This window comes from Cyrtonyx montezumae, unplaced genomic scaffold (assembly GCF_038088225.1).
Source record: "Cyrtonyx montezumae isolate F1298 unplaced genomic scaffold, pur_monq_1.0 scaffold_2, whole genome shotgun sequence".
NCBI classification, from domain to species: domain Eukaryota; kingdom Metazoa; phylum Chordata; class Aves; order Galliformes; family Odontophoridae; genus Cyrtonyx; species Cyrtonyx montezumae.
Window position 1 is genome coordinate 61880989 of NW_027071936.1, and position 20689 is coordinate 61901677.

General features: G+C 41.2%; 1 long non-coding RNA gene across 1 annotated transcript in view; it reads left to right on the forward strand.

The window, feature by feature from the left end:
- The window catches only part of LOC136048518 (uncharacterized), a 35015-nt gene that overhangs the window by 13092 nt on the left and 1234 nt on the right, over nucleotides 1–20689 (forward strand). Inside the window, exon 2 of the long non-coding RNA XR_010622187.1 lies at nucleotides 7408–7498. This is a non-coding gene — a long non-coding RNA (uncharacterized LOC136048518). The remainder of the gene's footprint in view (nucleotides 1–7407; nucleotides 7499–20689) is intronic.

The following is a 20689-nucleotide window of genomic DNA, read 5'->3' on the forward strand; positions in this document are numbered from 1 at the left end:
CTGTATTACTCTGCTATTGGTTGTTTGAAATCAGTACTTTTTTACAGAGAGGATTACTGACAGTCAGGTGAACTGAGAACCTGAAAGTGATATGGCAGACCTACCTTCATATGTAACAGAGCTGCCTGATTCTCTACTCACTGATAGGTTTTTTAAGCTATCTCTGAGCATTAGTAGTTGGAAAAAGCATAGTTTTTGCTGTTACATCTCTAGTCAGAGTTGCACCTGTACTGTAGACAATACCATGCTTTGAGATCTGCAGTATACCAAACAGCCACTAAGCTGTTATATGAAAAATCTAGAAACAAAATCATCTTTACTTCTTATTTTGAGAGATCAGATCTCCACTCGGTCAGCATAATTAATTTGAAGACAGCTACTGCAAGTCAACAAAGCTGCACAGATTTCTGTCAGCTGAAGATATGACAAGCAGTTTCTTCCACCAGCTTTAAGCAAATTTAACTATTTTGTTACACTGGTCTTCCCAGTGTGGAAGCTTTTGAAAATGTTTCTGGTCCCTCAGTTCAGCATGATATTTCTGTTCTCTTGTGCTGCGTGTGCTAAAGACTTTCTGCTGTCTGAGCAAATGTGAGTGATCCAGTGCTTATGACCCTTGGGGATATTCAGACTAAATTATGACTTGCAAATGTAGAAAAATGAATCATTAAATAGCACAGCCTTTATTTGGCAATTAATCAGGAGACAACATCCCTTAAGGAAAGAATTAAGCCAGACTATGTATATACTTGTATGTGCACTTCTCTTTCTCTTAATACTTAAGTGCAGTTATTTTGGTCATATAAACCATATATACAACTAATTTTATCCTTCTGTGAAATTGATTTGCTATCTGAGCAGACAGGTCTTAGACTGTAGAGGGATGGAACACCTGCAGGTTCCTTTCCTCGGTGCTTTGCCAGGTGGTCTGGGGTGAATAGACCAGAGACTGCTTTTGTTACCCAAGGAAAAGAAGGTCCCAGACATCTATAAGCTGTAGTGAAGCAGAGCCTTTCCAGAAAATAGTTCTGTGTGTCCAGCCAATCCAGAGGAAATGACTTGAATGAATAGGTACAACATCTACATACCACCACATGGAGAAAATGCTGGCTTCAAAAATATTCTTTCAACTTGTGGAGAATAGCCAGACAATTTCAAACTGGAAAAGGAAATATGAGTTTTAACCTTTCAAATAAAAACTGTCAAGAGAAACAGCCATTTCTACATCCCGTATTGTCTTCAGATGAGAGTTGATGGCCTTTCTGAGAAAAAAAAAAAAAGGTATATTTAGTATTGTACAAACAAAAATTCTTTATCCAGTATCAGATCACTTTTTTACCTTAATAGATTATGAGCAAAATTGTACCTTGTGCTATTTCAGGATGAGGCATTTGAGTTCCCAGTCTGAACATTTTGGGCTACCTCATTTTCCCAAATTTCATCATCGTAGACAGTGGCACAGACCATGAAGGAATCTAAATGCACATTCACATCTCCAGATAGGAGCAGTTGTCTATAAAAAGATTGATTTGCTTTCTGGCTTGCCAGAGCACACCAGGTTCAGTGGAACTAGAAACTCTACATCTACCCATCAAATGCATTCCGAGTGTCCTGGCTCCCCACATCTTCAGATGTAATCACTGATTGATATCCAGTGTAAACCACTAATCAAGCAACTACTAATCAAATGTAATTTGGGTAACCTGCTAATCAAGCTCTGGATTTCTAACAAGAGATCTTAGAGGCTACAGAGCATCCTTTGTGAGGACTGTAAAGGAGAATGCAAAGGTGAATTAATGTGCATGTATTTGTTTTCTATTGATTCCTGGTTGGACGGTTTCAATCTAGTTTTTCCTTTCTGTTTTGCAAGGGATGATATTAGTCTAATGTTTTGAGCACTGAGTTTTATAGGTTTATAAGAAGACTCTCCTGATCCACTCCAAAGAGTATTTTCTGTATTATCAGTGAAGACTTTGAATAACTTATTTATTTTAGACTGTTTATTCAAGACAAAGGTGAACTCTCACAGACATCATCTGGCTGACCATGTAGCCTGGGATGTCCAGAAAAACAGCGTGTGCTTCTCCTGGCTTAGCAACAAATAAAACAAATGGGAGATTGTAGAAGGCAAGGAAACACCAGAGATCAGATTTGGGCTGGTGGAGCTGGAGGTATCCCAGGAGCATGCAGATGGCAGTGAGAAGAGTTGGAACGTGATAACGGACATGGTAGAGCTGCTGTTTTTGCTGTGGGATGGTTGCAAAGGACAGGGCAGACATAGTCATAATATCTGCTGTGCACAGAGATCAGGCAGTGATTGCAGTGCAACGCTTCAAATGAGGGCAGCTGATATTTAGCACCTTCCCTTGCTGAGGCTCTCACTGCCGATCCTTGGATATCTGTTCAGGTCAGCTTGTGCATGGAGAGATTTAATATCAAAAGCAGTGTGAAATTCAATCTCTCCTGTTAAACGAGCTCTGACAATGGAGCTGCCATGTGCTTGCTGGGTCATGTCAGCATTAATTTACTGCCCTGGGGTGCTGTGGAAATGTCTCAAGACTGTCACACTCCCACAGTGCTGAGCTCTTGCCTAAACACAGTGACCAGGCAGAGACGGGGCCTTTTAGAGGGGAAGAAAGCATTCAAAAGCAGACACAACACCCTCCAGTATTATTAGACCTGTTTGAATGTACATGGAGTGAAATGTTACTGACAACATAGAAAGCCACCAAATGACAAAAATCAGACATGGTGAAAGAGACATGCATGGGATACTCAAGGAAAAGAGGAGGGAGGGGAGAAGTATTATTTTTAATTTATAATCAGGGGAGACTGAAAGTTTTAAAAGTGACAGATGAACCCCCTCCCACAAGTGTCAAATCCACTTAGACTGCAACAGAGGAGGGTAACTTATTCTGCCTCATTTGAAGCACACACAAAACTTACTAAAACGTATTTTGATGGAAACAATAACTTTCAAAGAGGAAATTATCAGTAGCAACATTCAGTGGGCCATTCTCATGCCCCAACCCAGGAGTTTCTGGTGCTTTTTTGATTCAAACTGTTCTCCCTACAGCTCGCAGTGCCTATGAGGTTAATTTTGCTATTTGAGTTCCATTTCCGGATGAACACTTTGTTTCATTTATTTCAAACAGTGCAAGTAAAGAGACACTGCATTACTTATAACAAATGAGCATAAATAAATTAGAACTAATACAGCAGGACATTGTAATTAAAGATGGAATACAGATTTTGTATGGTGCATTTTGGTAGGCAGGTTTCGTATAGTTAACCTCTCTTAAACTGTCTAAGCTCAAAAACCCAAGGGGATTTTCTTATCCCCACACTTCCCCTCTCTTTAATTTGAAGATGTCTCATTTTGAGCTCAGATCTTTGACATTGCATGAAAGTCTATGTACTCCTCTATCACAGATTAACAGTCTACGTGGGAAATCAGACTTAAATGGGTGGAAGGCAGAGTAAATCTTTCTTTCTAAATAGCACAAAGCTGAAATGCTCATAAAAATACTGTACATAAAGCTAGTAAAATAGTGTAATAAGGGCCATGAGCCATGCTGTAGGCTTATTGAGTTGTCTAAAGTAGATAGTCTTTGTGATAGGTGTCCCAGATGGGTAGTCCAGCTTCCATTCTCTGCTATCAATCAAGATCATGTAGCCTAGCTCAAAGGCAATCTGGTTGACACTTAGCTGCGATAGTCCCAGAGGCTGAAGAATGTGTGGGTAACCTGTTAGACACAGGTGTTGCTCCCCAGAGCAGTTCCCCAAACCCAGGATCTCCCCAGCCATGCAAATATGTCTCAGAGGAGCAGCAGTACTCTGACTGATGGTAACTCTACACTACAAGGTCATTGTGACCCTCCTTGAATTTTCAATAGTGTGACTTTCTTACTTTCCCAAGATTGCAAGGGAACCCTGTGGCCCTAAGGGTTCCATTCTGGTGTGGTTTCTTATGTTAGGCTCCAGTTTACTTGAAATCTAATAAAAAATCATGCTGCTCCCTGATGGGTCCTGGCATGACCTAGCTTTAGCCACAGAGTCTTAGTCTTCCCAGCAAAGCTGCTTTTTCTAGGTGAAAACAGAATTTTCTCTAACACACACACTGAACACTTGTGACTGCTCTCTGGGTTGCTCTGAGATGTGCTTCTTGTTTCTCTGAGATGAAGCAACCTTTAGATGTGAAGGCTATATCCAAGACTGCTATTCCAGCTTTCCATTTCTGCCACAAACAGCCGTAGAGTGTTGAGAGGCTGTACTTTTGGTTATGAGACACCATAATTCTTGTTTACTGGGGAAGAAGTTTATGGAGAAGGTGTGCCTAGCTCTCCTTTGGCACCTGCTGCTGTCAGGCCTGGAAATGTTCTGATCCTTGTTATCAGAGTGTTCCCTGGCCTCACAAATTACTGTGTAAAATTCTATAGCTTGTGAAGGAAGTCATACTAAGCAATCATAAAGGTCTATTTTGTCTGTTAAGGATAATTTTTCTCCTTATATAAGCTTTATGTCTGTTTGATTCTTCTAACTTCATGTAATTTGGACCTTCTTAAACCATACTTTTCAATTCACTGTCGTGCAAATCCTAGGCGTCACTTCTAATGAGAGCTTGCTTGAAGGTTCAAGGTTCAAGGTCTCTTGCCAGGAAGGATCAAGAAAGTTACAGAGATACTAATGTGGGCCATAGGTTTATGAGGGATCATTGTGTCCTGTACTGTGTATAAAATAACTTTCCCATGTGAGTGTCTTAGCCCTCTGGTTTTCCACTGGCTTTAAACAGTATTTTCCCCATCCCCTAATTTCGTATTTTTGCACCATTCAAACCCCACCGTCCTGATGTGGCACTTTAGCATGTAGTTTACAGCTGAACAGGAGGTGAAGTCATAACCCAGCACATGGAGAGCTGATCCATAGCCATCCCTGTAATTCTCCAAACACTTTCTCCCTCTTCCTTTCCCCTCCCAAATTGTTGTGCATGGAAATGTTTTGTCATGGAGGACATTTATGAGCAGGAAGGAAGCAAGGAACACAGGCCAGGAGTCGTTGCAGCCACCTGCTTGGACAGTCACATCAAAGGGCAGCCAACCAACACTCCAACACACAGTGACCCAAACTGAGCACATCTGCACCCGAAATTGCCCACTCTTTGGGGCTAAAGACAGAGACTGTATCTGACCCTGGAGCTGGGAACAATGTCAGCCAGAAGGTACTGCCATACCAATAGCACGCTGGATGTGCTCTGCATTACATTACATCTGGGGCATGCCATTCTTCCCACATACATCACTGTACCCACCCATTTATAAAAGAAGCCTTGGCAGCCTGCCCCACTGCTTCAACATTTGCATCTTTATCCTGAATTAAACTCCAGTCCAAACTCTGCTAGTATTCCTTTTCATTATTCCTGTTTGGAAGAGGAGTGCCCTAATGGTTTAACACCCTGGAAAGACTCCTAGGCAAGTGTCAGCACAACAAAAGGGATGTGGGCTTGTTGCTCCTGGTTTAACCCACACTGCACAGGTTAAGACCAGCAATTAAAATACTGTGACAGAGACATTAACTCATGATAACAACCTCAGTACTATGCCAGGCACTCTGGAGGAGTACTTTTCTGGCTGCACCCATGCACTGATGTTCAGGCCATGGATTTCATAGTGCAAAATCAGATTTTCAGAAGAGAATCATCACTTGAGGGAGAAAAGTATGCTTTGTGGGAGAGTGTAACAGAAAGGGAGTGGAAGATTCTGGGTCCTCCCAGTTAAACAATAAGAGGACAACATCACTCCGGAGGAAAGACAGGACAGACCTGAACTCCTAATGTTCTTTCATGCGCTGATCGTATTTGCCATTAACCATTCAGATATTATTATATTGCCATTACTGATTTTGTATGGAGAGTGTAACCTAAGTCTGGGACCTATCTATCTCAACATCCTTTCTGTTTAGGGGACAATTGGATAGAGCTCAGCAATTTAATGTGTGAGAATATCAGAAAAATGGCCACTGTGAGTTGAATGTTGTACCCCGCGCCTTTATGGACATCACATTGATCGACACTGGATCTGCATTATGAAATGAAAGTGGTAAGGAAATGAGAAATGGAAAACAGAAACAGCTCAGGAAATATCTCCTCAAAATGCAAGAGGAAGATGACTCTTAACCAAATCAGTGTATGCATTTATTTTAAGTGAGACTAAATACAACTGAAAAAGTTGGTTCTTTGTATTAGGGTATTTTAACTGGAGGGGATTGTTCTCACACAGGTAGACTGTTTCTACGAGATCTTTTCCTGAGGTGTGTTGAATGATGATACCCACTACAGTAACTGATACTCACCATGGTCTAAGATCCCAGAAAGACATGACTGAGGTGTGACATGATCCTTTCTCAACATATTTGGAAAGAAAATTTATTTAGAACTGAACCAAGACATTGAGAATGACTCATGTGCTACCTGAGGGGGTGGTGAATGCCGTATGAACACAGGGTGAAGGGCTCTGCATGTCAGATGAGAGCATCATGAATTTGTGAGAGCCTGCTTGTATGAGCTGGGTGTGTTTGAGTTACAAGATGCAACATTTGGCTCTGGATCTAAAGGTAATTGTTTATTGCAGGTTTTATGACTGTTTACAAAAGTGGTTTGAAGACAATAATGGAATAAATAAGATGTTGTCTTTCCCCAGGTCTTCAATCCATTAACTTGTAGCTAGACTAGAAATTTAAGTCATTGTTATTTATATTAGAGAAGCAACTAAGGATACAGCTGAGATTCAGTTTGCCTTAGGAAAATTGCTTTGTCAGGGTTTGAGTGTGGGACAAGTGTTGTCTTGATCTCAAAAACAAATATGTTCCAACAGGCTTCCAACAGACCTTGTAAGAACAGGCCACCATGGCAGGCTGTATTGCAAGTGTCTTGTGTGGCTATAGTCACCCTAGCCTAAAGGTTAAGGTTTTGAAGGTATTTACACACACATATAGAAAAAAATAAAAAATAAAAAAGAAGACAGTTATGGTCTGTGTATTTTAAGGATTATCCTTTTTCAGAAATCGAGATCCCATGGTAGATTTAAATGCCGTGACATTGTACCTAATTTCTACTGTATACTACTATGAAAAGACACTCGGGAATTCATCTGGGGCAGTCTGTGCCTCCATTCCTTGTTAGTTCAGGAAGTACAGCGCTGCCTTTCATGGGAAAACTTCAGCACTTCCCACCTATTGAGATCTGCAATCTTCAGTTAGCCATTCTCGTTTGTTATGAGAGATTTAATTCAGGCCCATAATGACTGAAGAACATTGTTTGATTGATATTCAATGGCCAATTGCTTGTTTAATAGCCCTTAATAACCCTTGCTAGTGAAGCTTAATTCATTTTACTGAAAATGTTTGTGTTCAAAGAGCAAGTGAAGGATGCAGAAATTCTGGACACTTCTCACAGCTGTCCAGCAGAGTTCCTGCACAAGCTAGGATAGAATCTGCCAATCTTGTGGTAAGTTGCTTTTGTGTTGTCTATAGTGTTTGTCAAGTCTATGAGGTAGGAAATATCTTTGTGATGAGCGTTGGCTGGTATCACAAGGCCACTGTCAGGTGAGGAACTTATGGGGAATGAGTGTGTTGGAACAGCTCATAGACATCATAACCAGAACCTTTGTCAAACAGAGAAATGAGGATAGCCAAAGCTTGAGTGAGCAGGAAAACTAAACTTGTCATGCTGAGGAGTGCTGCCTTAAGGAAAGAAGGGGAGATTGTTGGGGAGCTTGCCTTACCAATGCTCACACTCTACCTGTTCACAAAATATTGTATACCACGCTCTAGGGCTGGCAGGCCAGGGCTTATCTACTTTAGAACAAATTCAGATAGAGACTGGATGCCACTTCTATGCCTCAGACTGCTGTAAGCTAGTCACCTTTGGTAGCAATTCTCATAGGATCCAAATCAAAGGTAGATTTCTAGCCATCCTGAAATGTAGGATCCATTGCAAAATCTGCAGGCAACGGTGCTGGCAACTTAGGAGTTGCCTCTGGGCCTGGCATGTGCTTAAACTACTCATGAGGTATCTGAGCTCCTCAGCTTGATTTCCATCCTTGTCTGACTCATCTTTTATTTCAAAGATTGTTTGCATTTTTATGCCTCTAAGACTAAGTCCCGTGGGAATCCTTCCCAAACTCTCTATGTTGACCTCCTGTACTTCCAACACATAACCCTCAAAAGAAGTCATTTGATCCTCCACCACAAAAACATGAATCAACACCTTATGTTTTTTGGGGACTTTTGTCTTATTTCTCCCCATAAAAGATTTATAGAAAGCTTTGCTTTTGACAACATGGTTCAAGTCTAATCGACTTCAGGATCAAACAGTTTACTTTTAGGTGTCAGAGGACTAGATAAGTCCCATATTGGAGAAGACAATTACATCAAATTTAGCATCTCATTTGAGTTTAAGACCTCATTTGACCATGAAAGGCTCTCAAGACATGTTCACTTTGCCTATAGGACTACATGAAGGTCACAGCAAAAAATGATTTGCCTAAAGAATTGCAAGTTCTTTCCATGCACATGAAGCAAGTCGAGCTCAGTAACAAGTAAATAACTTCTAGTTTCTCTCAGTATTGCAAAATTTCTTCAGGCTGTCTGGCTAACATCATGAGATATATCAAATGTCATATCACCATGTTATAGTAGGACTGGAGAGAAGAGATCAGAGGAGCATTTTGATAAAGCTTAACTAACTCTCCAGTTAAATCATCATGCAGTTAGCTACAGATGTTAGCTTATCCCCAACCAGTTAACTTGCTCAACACTTGCTATCTAAATGACATCTCATCTTATCTAGTAGTCTAGAAACATAGATCCCTCACATAAGGGTAACAAGATTGGGTGAAATTTCTTCTGAAGGTACTACTATAGCCTTCTTCTGGACCCATAAAGTCCAGCAGTTCACTTGGAATATATGTTCAGATCTACTTGGCTGAAATGATTTCAGTCCCACTCTTACTATAGGAGGGCAGGCTATGAAAGCCCTGTGTATTCTTCAAAAGCTGCATGTGGATCCAGAAATGCACACATAGAAATTCCTAATCAGTACCCAACAAAGCCAAAGTAATTTTGACTTATCTGATGTTTCAAAGTCCTACGTCTATGTTTGTACTCACACTAGTAATTAAGCCTGGTTTTTCAATAAGAACCTGTAATGGCACAGCTGTTGGTAGAAAAGTCAATGAAAGTTTCTCACAATCTTCAGTTATCACACTTTCCTATAGCTACAGACCAGGACATAGAGTTTACAGTGCCGATAGATGCATAAGTAACTCACAGGTACTAGAGGCCTTTGTGTTTTTATGTAGTCCACTGGTTGCCTGCATGATTTGTCTGGACATGTACCTGATACTACCTGGTTAATTGTCAAAGAATGCAAGTGCCCCCAGAATAACCTGATGAAATTCTTCCACTAAAATGAGACGGATGTGCTGACCAAAGTCAGAGTACTCCTTGTACCTCTAAACCATAAGACAAGTACCTTAATCCCTAAAGTATATAAAAGCATGATAGGTAGGTAGGTAAATTAACAAAAGCTTTTCAAAAATATTTAGAAATCCCTCCAGGGTGATGAAATACGAGTTACCAGGGAGTTCTGGAGACAAATGTCCATTCAGGCCCTTTCTGCTGCCTTCCTGCTCTGTGAGCTGTGAGGTATGTACCTCTGCCTCACAGCAGGGAGGAAGAAGAGGCTCAAGGAGGACTCAGGAAGCAGCTCCAGCCTTTCGCATGTTTCAGTGTTCCATGGCTCTAATGGAAACACGTGGCTACTCTGGGCTACTCACTGGGAAATGAACGGATGTCAGAGCAATACCTCCAGCTCCTTGGTGAAAACTGGTGTGTCTCATGCTCCCATCTGATGTGGTTTGCACTTTACCAGAAATGTTACAGCTGCTGGACTCAAAGAACAGAGAACTCTAGATGTTAGGGCAAGAAAACAAGAGTCTTGCTGATTTGCAATGTTGCTCCATCCTGGGTGTTATCCTGAGAAACTGAAATTCCACAGTCCCGTAGGGCTTGTGGTGAGGTGAATGGCAAAGCCTCAATCATTTCAAGAGAAACAAAATTGGTCTTTTATTCAGGTAGGTGTTTTTTTTTTTTTCCCCTCCCAGAAGTGCTATGGAGCCATATCCTCTATTGTCATCAAACAGTGTATTTTGTACTTGTCAATCATAATTTCTCAGCACTGGCTCTGGTACACAAACCAACAAAGATGCACAGAGTCATAGTTAAATTAAAAAAAAAAAAGCTTACTTTCTCTGAAATCCTTTTGGCCAGATTCCTTTTATTTAATAGGAAGGTTGTGATACAGTGCAACAATCCATCATGCATGCCAGAACAAGAAGAATGCCACTTTTGTGTAGGTAGGGAAATAGTTGTGATGTACAAAAGAGATATTGTTTTTTCCATCACTTTGGCCAAACTTTACACTTAGCTTCTCATGTCGGGAGAGGGTGTGACAGCAGATAGGATATAGCCTTTGAAACTCCATCTCCACAGAGAAAAGACAGATGGAATCCAGCTGGCGGATATCACACACGTTTTCTGTTCTCCCTGATATCACAGATCTGATAAACACGGAAGAATAACAGGGCTTTATAGAATGCAGATGAACAGAGAAGCCTATCTGTATGTAAAAAAGAAGGGCCTCAGTTGGCTGAATACTTATTTCTGCTAAATGAAAGTTAACTCCCACGATCTCATAAAGCGAGAATCTACCTGCTCAAGGCACAGATTTGATTATATACTATACAAATTTATTGACCTCCCATGGCTGTGGTTACTCTGATCTCATTTAACATTGTGTCATGTCACACTCATATTAATAGTCAGGAGAAGGAATGGAGGCAGAGTGTGTGTGCGTGAGCTCACTAACTTGTGAGAGTCTTTGCCTCTGAGAGCCTGTGATCATCCAAAATCTGCGCTCTGGTTTTTAAAACAAAATCTTAGAAACCTGGGAATAATGTACTAAGACAAGTGTTGTCTAGTAATGGGAACCAGGAAATGGTAGCTGCACATACCTGAGACTGAGAATGACTCATCCTGCGACCTCCTTTGGCTTTGCTGTGTCCTCCTGTAACCTCATTTTTCCTGCTTCAGACAGTTTCAAAGCTTTTTCATCTAGAGGATTTTGTGATGTGATTTTGTGCTCCCCAGCAAAACTACAGCAATTAATAAGAAAAGAGGCCTAATTAAGAATCTGCTGTTGCACAGGCTATTACTGTGTGTTTCTTCAGTGCAGATAGTGGGTCAGATTCTAATACATTTTTGATTAACATGGTGAATTCTGATCTACTTTCATGAAGTGAAAGCAGTGTTTTTGAAAGGAGCCTGAACTTGTGATAGAAGGAAGCATCTTCTTTGTGTAAATTTCTTCCATATCCAGAAGAACTGACACTGATACGAGTTCCACAAATAGGTAAATTTTAAGTGTACATATATAATAAATTCACCACCATGATGACACTCAAACATCTTTCCACTTTCCCTTGTATAAGTTACAGTGAAGCATTCCCCTCCCTGCCTGCTGTTTCCTTATGGATGAACAAATTGGTGTCATCCAAAGAAGTCCCAATGGAAACAGCTTCTGTCAGCATCAGCAAAAGTTTAAATTACACTTTACCTGGCAACTCTATGCTTAGACCTCTGCTTCCACTGAAATCTATAATTTCTGAAGTCGTGGCCATAAGCTTTCCTCCTCATAGGGATTAGTGAAATCTAGTTTCAAAAAATATTTCCAGTATTGACAGACGTTCTGAAATGCACGAGATCATAGTTTGTTACAGGAATGTGGATTATTGGACCCTAAACTCATCTCCAGTAATGCCTGTTTCTTCTGCAACAGCACACCTAGCTATCTTATCTTAATCTTAATTTTTTACCTTTGGCCTTCATACTGAAATTCTAGTTTTGTACAACTGTAGCTCCAGTGCCCACAGGGAGGTCCTTAAATCTATGTCTAGCATGAAACATTGGTTGTCTCGCTGAAGTCAAAGTTCTACGTGAAATATAAGACATATCTTGCTGAATCTAAGCCTAAAGTCGCCTGTGCCTTTGCCTCCTCTTGCACACTGGAAATGTCTTCAGCTCTGGTTTTCCTGTGCAGGACAGCAGCACCTACTGCATTTTCCAATTGATGTCTGAAAAACACAGATCAAGAGAGAGCTGCTTCCCCCTTGAAGAATGAACAGGTTTCTTCAGATGATAGGTTTCATCTCTCTGATAACACAAAAACCACAGAAGCAGAAATGGAATTAGAAATACTTTTTCGGTGGAATTCTTTTCCTGTATCCTTTCAATTTTGTTTTGTATTTCTTCCAACAGCATAATGACCTTCTTGACATTCTTTCCCCGTTTTCAGCCAATAAAATTCATATTTGTTACAGCATTTCTAGAGAATACTGCAGGACAAGGGGAAATGGTTTTAAGCTGAGGGAGGGAAGGTTGGATGTCAGGGGGAAGTTCTTTATGATGAGAGTGGTGAGGTGCTGGAATGAGCTGCCTGGAGAGGCTGTGAATGCCCCATCCCTAGAGGTGTTCAAGGCCGTATTGGATGGGGCCCTGAGCAGCCAGGTCTAGTATTAAATGGGGAGTTTGGTGGCCCTGCCTGTGGCGGGGGGTTGGACATTCATGATCCTTGAGGTCCCTTCCAAACCAGGTCATTCTGTGCTTCTGTAATACAATAAACTAAGGGCTTTGGGAACACTATGGAGCTATGGATAGGTTCATTGTTTTCACATTAATATTTAAAGGTACTCTGTTTATCTTCCCTTTTGACTCTTACTTTTACACAAGTTTGATTTAGATTTAAAAGTTTCTGAGAATGAGTAGGGTAAAAAAAAGAAAGCTGCATTAATAATGTCTCTTAACATATGGAAGGATTTCTCAGCAACATATGTTCTGCAGAAGGTCTTCTGTTTTAGTGCTTGAAAAAGATGTTGGGTATCATTTGAAATGCCTGCATACTAAATGTCCTTTCTGTAAAAGTACACAAAGAAAAGTCTGACCTAAGCCAGTAAGAAGTGAGTTTGGTGTTTAAGAAGAACAATTACTGAATGGTGATTATAGCAGAAATTCTAAGTCACAGCTTGAACCAGTGATTGAATCCCTGGTGGGAAGGCAGGGCCAACCCAGGTGAGCTCAGGTACAAGCAATGAACCTGAGTGACTGGAAGGGTTGGAGCTGGGATCCAACCCTTCCCAGGCCTCATTTAAGGGTTGGCAGTGGAGGCAAGAGTATATTCCTGGAGATGTCTGCCTATCTAAGGCCTTCTAAGGATAAGCAGGTTTTATTTTTTCATTTGGTTCTGTGTCCATGGCTGCTGTTGTTTGAGTGCATCTTCACTTGTTGCAGCCTAGACCTCTGCTGTCATTGCTGTTCTTTCTGTTGCATTACAGTGACAACTTTTGTAGCAGTCACGTGCAATGCAGAAGCTCTTGCACAGTGAATCACAGGCTTACTTGTTGGTTTATCTGAATTGGAATGTTTATTAGCTGATGTCCCATGAAGTAGCAAGTTAAAACATTGAAGTTTTCAAACTGAAATCACGGAAGTAATGCTGTTGTGATGTAGCCAACAGTTATGCTGTTGCCTTGAAGAAGCAAAAGCCTTAATTTGGCTTTCAAGACCACTTTTTCAGTGACTTACTTTCTGCACTCTCAACTGTAATGCAGGGCAGATGTCTTCTGAGAAACCTGCTTGGCAGTCTGAATCTTGATAACTGCCACGTACGCACCCCTTGCCACAACCTGCAAACAACAAAGAGATCAGAAAGTGCAGCAGGATGAAAATAAAATACACTAACGTTCTGAATAGCCTAAAAGAGATTTTTATCTCATTCTTGTGCAGCGCATAAAACTCACCATGCACATCGCCTTGAACTTTGATGGTTGTTAACACTGAATAACAGGCTCTACCACAAACAGTTGAGAAGCAAAATCAAGGAGATGAATGAACATAAGGAAAACTCTTCTAAGTATTTCATCTTGTTCTCTCATAGAGTCACAGAACAGCTTAGACTGGGAGGCAACTTAAAGATCATTGAGTTGCAACCCCTTCTATGTGTCCTTTCATTGCTGACGCGTAGCTGCTATGAAATCCTTTAGTTTGAGAAGATGGTATTGGGTTATGCACTCAGCAAACTGAAGTCAATCCATTGGGGGAAATAAGTTAGCTGGTGGAGGCTGAAAACAGTTGCATTCGTGGGCTTGAATGCAGGCTAGAAATACACTGCTAGTGAAGACTAATGGTAACTGATGTTTCTGCTAATCATGGTGGAGAAAATGTAAGTGTGATTAAAGAGGAGCTATGTACTAAGCAGGCACAAGGTCAAAGCATTAGCCTCCTTCATGGCTACACTCTTCTTCCTGTGCTTGGTGATTCTCCCTCTGCAGAAGGCTGATTTTTCAGGGCTCTATAAGCAGTTTGGTGGAACAGAAGAGGACAAACAAGACAGAACTACCCAATGCAAGCAGTCAAACTCTGCGGGGAGTGCTGCTGGAGCTGGTCACATAAGACATTAAATATTAAGGTCATATATTCTACTCCACCAGGACGTTACCAGTGTTTCATGTCTGCTGATGTTTTCCTCTAAAAGTTTGATGACATCAGGCTTTTCTTTCTTTCTTTCTTTCTTTCTTTCTCCTTTTTTTTTTTAATTGTAATCTATCAGTTTTGACTCATCTCTCACTGCTGTGCTCTGCATTCACACCTTGTATGCATTAGTGGTCTATGTGCTCTCACACACAGACTGGTGGCCTCTGGATTACAAGGGAAGCAGAACTGGAGGGACTAGACCAGAACCCACTTCTGAATGGAGCAAAAGTTCTTAACCTCTGTGGACACAAACCACAGATTATCATCTCAACCTAGGTAACATTCATGTTGGGAAATATGTTCCTTTAATGCCCTAGACACTTAGGCACATGCTTTATAAACAAAGATATGACTTTTGATTCAGTTCCTACACTTTTTACTCTCACAGGTCTTCCTGTGCATTTTCCCAACCATTCCAGTGCCACCTATCTGGTCACAACCACACCCACAAGAAAATGCTGATCATGTAATACTCAAGGTTTGTTGTCAAATCTGGACTTCAGTAAATGGTAAAAAGATGAGAATTTTGTCTTGAGATTTTCTTCTTATCCAAAATAGTCCATAACATATTCTAAGCCTCAGGAAGGGAAGCTTCATTTCAACACTGGCTTTTAAAACTGGGGTTGGAGTCTCACAAAATCAGTGTCCTGTAGTAGGTATACTGCTGGGATTCCCATTTAATGTCAGGTAGCAATACCAAACTGAAGCAAATTTCAAATGGTATCACTCTAAATCAATGTGGTCTGCCCACAGAAGAGAGTTGAAACTAGGGACTTTTCAAGGTTTCTCAAAGCCAAGCCACTCTATGACTTTGTTTCTAAATATGAATGAGAACACTGTTTGGCATCAGTGCTCTCAATCCTGTTGCTTTGACATCACACCTGTAAGAAGAGAGAATATTGCTTGCTTATGTCTTCCATTCAACTCCTCTGCTTTCTTTAAAGGTTTCTGACTATTGTATTGTGGAAGGAGATGGGAAACACCGTAGTCAGACACTAGGTGAAAGAAAAACATGCCCAGGATTCAGCAGCAAGTAACTTGTCAGCCTATTTCTTCCAGACACATGAAAAAAGGAGAGGAAGAAAACACAGATAGTGAAGGGTCCTTTAATCTATCAGAAAAAAAAAAAAAACATCACAGGAACCAGATTAAATCCAGACTCATTCATATGAAAAATAAGTTAGCAGCTAAGATGATTAACCATTGGAACAAAGTACAGAAGGAAGTTGTAAAATTATTCCCTATGTCCTGGTGTCAAATTCAGACTGTATACTGTCCTGTAATACTTTGATCAAAGAAATTCTTGTACTTGACACTGAGGAGGTCAGACCAGATAAGGAGATCATTCCTCTGACCTTAAAACTCCACAAATACGTACGTAAGAAAGAAAAATCAGGCTGAGGTTGAAGTCTGGCACAGGGACACCAGAAATTTTGGTTCAAGGCCTGGCTCTATTACAGATTTCCAGAATAACCACAGGCAAGTTGTGTAGTTTATCTGTGCTTCTGTTCCCCATCTGTACAGTTTGGAGGATAATCCCCCTTCTGTTCGGTTTGTTAGCTATTTGAGATATGGAAAGCAAATTTATTAGGAGTGGGTGCAGACCTTGCCTAAGGTCTGTAAAGAAAAGTTTGTAAGATATTGCAAAGTGTGTATATCCACAAGGAGACTCTGATGGTAGAGAAGAGAAACAAATTGGTAGGGAGGTAAGGAAGTGCTTAGCTTACATCAGTAGCCTTCAGAGTGCAGTTAAAAGACAACACAAAGGAGCATGAGGATGGTCACTCAGCCAAAGAATTATGATTTCATCTCAGGATGCTTCTGGATACAAATAGCATCCAAGGCCTCCTCATGAGGGAGCTTCTCACTTCTTCCAGTGGCATTTGCAACATTGCATTCATTTATATTCTCAACAACAATAATCAAACGACCAGTGTCTGTCCTTATCCATGCACAATGAAGACTTGTGCTTTCTTTGCTTAGCTAAGGAACTTTGTGAGCTTCTGCCAAGAAGTGAAAGAACATCTTGAATGGCTGGAACAAATTCAAGCCATGTTCCAGAGAGCTGGAAAGCTCACAGCCTTGTCCACTGCCCAGCTGCTCCTCCCTTCCTTACTTCTTCATTGTGGGATCTATTGGTCTGTACACTGCTGCTGAATAGCTGAGTGCACCACCTGGTAGCTGGACACACTTCTAGATTTGCTCTTTGCTTCTTGCCAGGGATAAAATGTGTCGTGAAAGGCTATTCACATAGGAAGTGGCTTTTAGGAAATATGCTGAGCAGGAGCTGGGCTCATACCCAGTTTGGGACAAAAGCACTTCATCCCTGCTGGAACTGCATAGCAACATCTCAATGATTCCTTATGTGATCTTATGTTAGTTATGTCCGCTCCAGAGAGAATGGGAGCTTATGTTTCCATCTGCTGCTAAGCTTGCAAGTATGAACAAAATGCTCTTTGCTCCAGAGGTCTCTGGTTCAGTCCCCGATGGTGGCCACATGGACTTGTGTATCCAACAACATATGCATTAAAAATATGTGTTGTAACATAGGTAACAACAGCACTTCACAGGGGAAAGTTACAAATAAAACAGTAGCCACCAAAACAGGTTTTCCAGGGCTACTCTAAGAAGAATGTAGGGGCTGTTCTTCCCAGCTCCCTCGAGCTCCTAACAAACCTTACCAAACTACAAGGATCAGTGTTAGAATAAGGTACAGAAAGATGCACAAAGAGTTGGAGAGGGATATGACAGCTGTTGGGATGAGTGGGGAACCATATCAGAAATACATTAAGACTCAGCTCCGCAGAGCTAAAAGATGCACTCATGTTATCCTGCCAATCCCCCCCTTGGCACAATGTCTCTGTACGTGATCCTCTTAGTCTATTGCTGGTTCTCTGTGATATGTGTCTATCTGGTTTCTCATGGCAGCAATAAACCCTTCTACTGTGTTAATCTCATTTAACAGTTCCACTGACTTGAAAAGAGCCAGAGTAAAATTGCTGTGCAATTTCTGCTGGCATTGTTATGGCTGTATCACTTGTCAGCTTTCGTAAACAAGATAAATATAGTTAAACTATATCATCAGATATCATCAGATATGAAAAAAAATGGCATGTTGTAGCAGCCCATTGGAAATACTTTTTGACAGGTACCACATAAAAAAGGAAACAAAAGCATGCCAGAGAGGACCATAACTGCAAGATTTTCTTTTGCAAAATGTTTTTGCCTGAAGAACTTGATGTTTGCAAGAACTTGATGTTCTCTACCCAAGCTTTTTAGCAGCGTTACCTTATTCTGCTGTCTCACACAGCGGCCCGTACCTGGACTGACTCCCTAGAAGCAGTGAATCCTGATATCAGCCTTGGTATCTCACAGATCCTCTCATCTCTGAATGCATCAGAGGCAAGACCGCTGGAATCCAGCTACCTGGAGGCTCGAGGATGAAAGGCAGCACAGCAGGAGGCATGCAAAGCTGGAAGGGAAGGGGGATGGTTCCTGATAGGGCCAGGGAAAACCCCTATGTGCAACTGACTTCTAACTTGCTTGCACTGAAAGAGGACATCCTGTGTGAAGGGCCCGTGTGATCATCACCCACTGTTCCCCCACACAAGTGGTTGCATTGTGCCTGCAGCTACTATGCTCAAAAGAAGACAAGGATCTCCCTTCTAGCACCTGCATGAAAACACCAAACCCAACGACTCTCCCCACACCCAGGAAGTACTCACGCTCCCTAATCACCCCCCGGAGCTAATCCCTGGAGAGCTGGGATGGGAGAAGTTGAGACTGCAGCCCCATATGGCTGTACTGCCCATGGAGGATGAATGGGCATGCCACAGACAAAAGGCATAGGGAATTAGATACCTTTTATTATATGGGAAGGACAGGTTGTGAGGTAAATCCTGGTCTCTCCTTGCTGTGGGGCCCTCTCAGGAGACATTCAAGGTCAGGCTGGATGAGAATTTGAGTGCACTTTCAGCTGTGGGTGTCCCTGTTCATTACAGGGGAATGGGATTAGCTGGCCTTTAATGGTCCCTTCCAACTCAGATGACTCTATGATTCTCAGAAGGTGTGGAGGTCAGATGAATGTTAAAAAAAAATGTAAGTTGCATATGCTGATGCCTGAGCCCATGTTTCCAGGGAGAGTAAGTGCTTCTGAACCTGAGTTCAGACTCAGAGTCCATGGGAGAGACTGCATTATATTATAGGAAAAGAGGAAAGAAAGCAGATGTAATCATAACCAGGTTATAAAGGCCACTGCCAGAGGTCAAGCCACTGAAGCTCAGAAGATAAGGTGGCTGGTTTCTGCCATTGTCTGAATGCTATGCAGTCAACAAGGAACTCCAACAGTCATTTGCAGTTCTCTCTCGTGCAACTGCAGATATAATGGGATGGGTTTTCAGCATTAAGAGAGTTGGAGAAATTTATGATGTCAACCTATATTTTTTCTGTACCTAGTGAAATACTGGACATCAGAGTCTTGGCAGAGATTCTTGTAGGGAGTGGTGCTGAGGTTTGAGGGTGACAGATTGGGCAGACCAATCAGGATGGCACTATCAAATAAAGATAGTATATCGTATATAAATAAAGAGCTGAATAAAATTTCCATGTCTCCTCACTCTTGGAGAGATAATGTTTTAGAATCTCTTCACCTATTACAATGAAGGGACTAATGGAAAAATATTTTCCTGTATTAGACTGGAGTAAGGCAACTGATAACATTACCCTCAAAAGTTCCAATTTCTCTCAATGAAAAAAAGGTTCCCATAAGAGTTGTGTGTAAATACAGTTTAACACTGAGTTTGAGCCTTATTCCAGACACCCACTATATAAATATGTATCTTCAAGATAGGAAGATATAGGCAGTCTAGGGTGATGCCAGCTCCAGCACTTCCTTTTGGGCTGTGGGCTATGAAGCTCATGTACCTTGAGCACTGCTGGTCTTACCACGTTTATTTCAGACAAGCTTTGGGCACGAAAACATCTGTAGTCTCAAATGAGTCTGGACACATACAGTTTGGCACCCCAAGTTATCTAATGCCCAGGAGCATTATGGAAAGTAAATGAGACAGAAGCTTCTAGATGAAATGAGCTCACTGCTGTTCTTACAGCTTTGGCTGTTGCACACTCCCTACTGATTCTCTTACCACATCTTTCAACTGTGGTTTTAATGGGGGATAGATGTGAAGAGTTAGTATTTTCCCACTGATTAGTTAAAATTTTCTTACACTAATTTCACAAACACCAATAAGTAGTCTTGAAAAAATATGTTACTACCCTAGAGTGTGAAGATAGCTATGACCTGTTGTATACCACCCAGCTGCTATTGATCAAAATATTAATTTTTAAGTTTATACACTTTCTTAACACTTACAGCTTTTTAGCTGTTAGTTGTGAATTTCTGTTGGTAGCAGATAATATCTTACTCCATAGAAAATTTAATCTAGAAAATGGCCACAGTTTGTCCATGCTTATATAGGGAGATTTCTAGATCTTAAAGGACTTGAAAATTAAACTAATTGTGTGCCTTAGAAGGATAAGAACTCTGTCTCATTCATCCACTGAGTGATATACCAATCACCTTGTCACTAAAGGAACAAGGGAAGAACTGGTTACAAGTCTCCTAAGAGAAATGTACTAACTTTCTCATTCACCACCTCAGGTCTTAGCAATGATCTTATTAACTTGACTGCTATTGTTGTTCAGAGTTGTCTTCAGGCCATTGAGCTGGAGCCATGGAGAGCAAACAAGATGTACACCAGTTCTGCTTTCCTCAGTCCATGATTTCCTGAGTGTATTACAGCCAGGCTGGACCTAAGCTGGCTATGGTGGGATACCTTTATCCATAACATACCAATTTTAAAGGAAAGAAAGAGACATAGTGCGAGCTGGGGGATATTATACATCAAGAATACATAAAGATCTACAAATAGGGCCTGGTGGATATGGAATTTCTCTTGAGCCATTTCACTCGAGCTATAAGCCGTGTCCCCTTTTCTCTCTTGTCTAATGGTTTAGGAACCTGGTCGCCATTTTGTGGTTATCAGAAGAG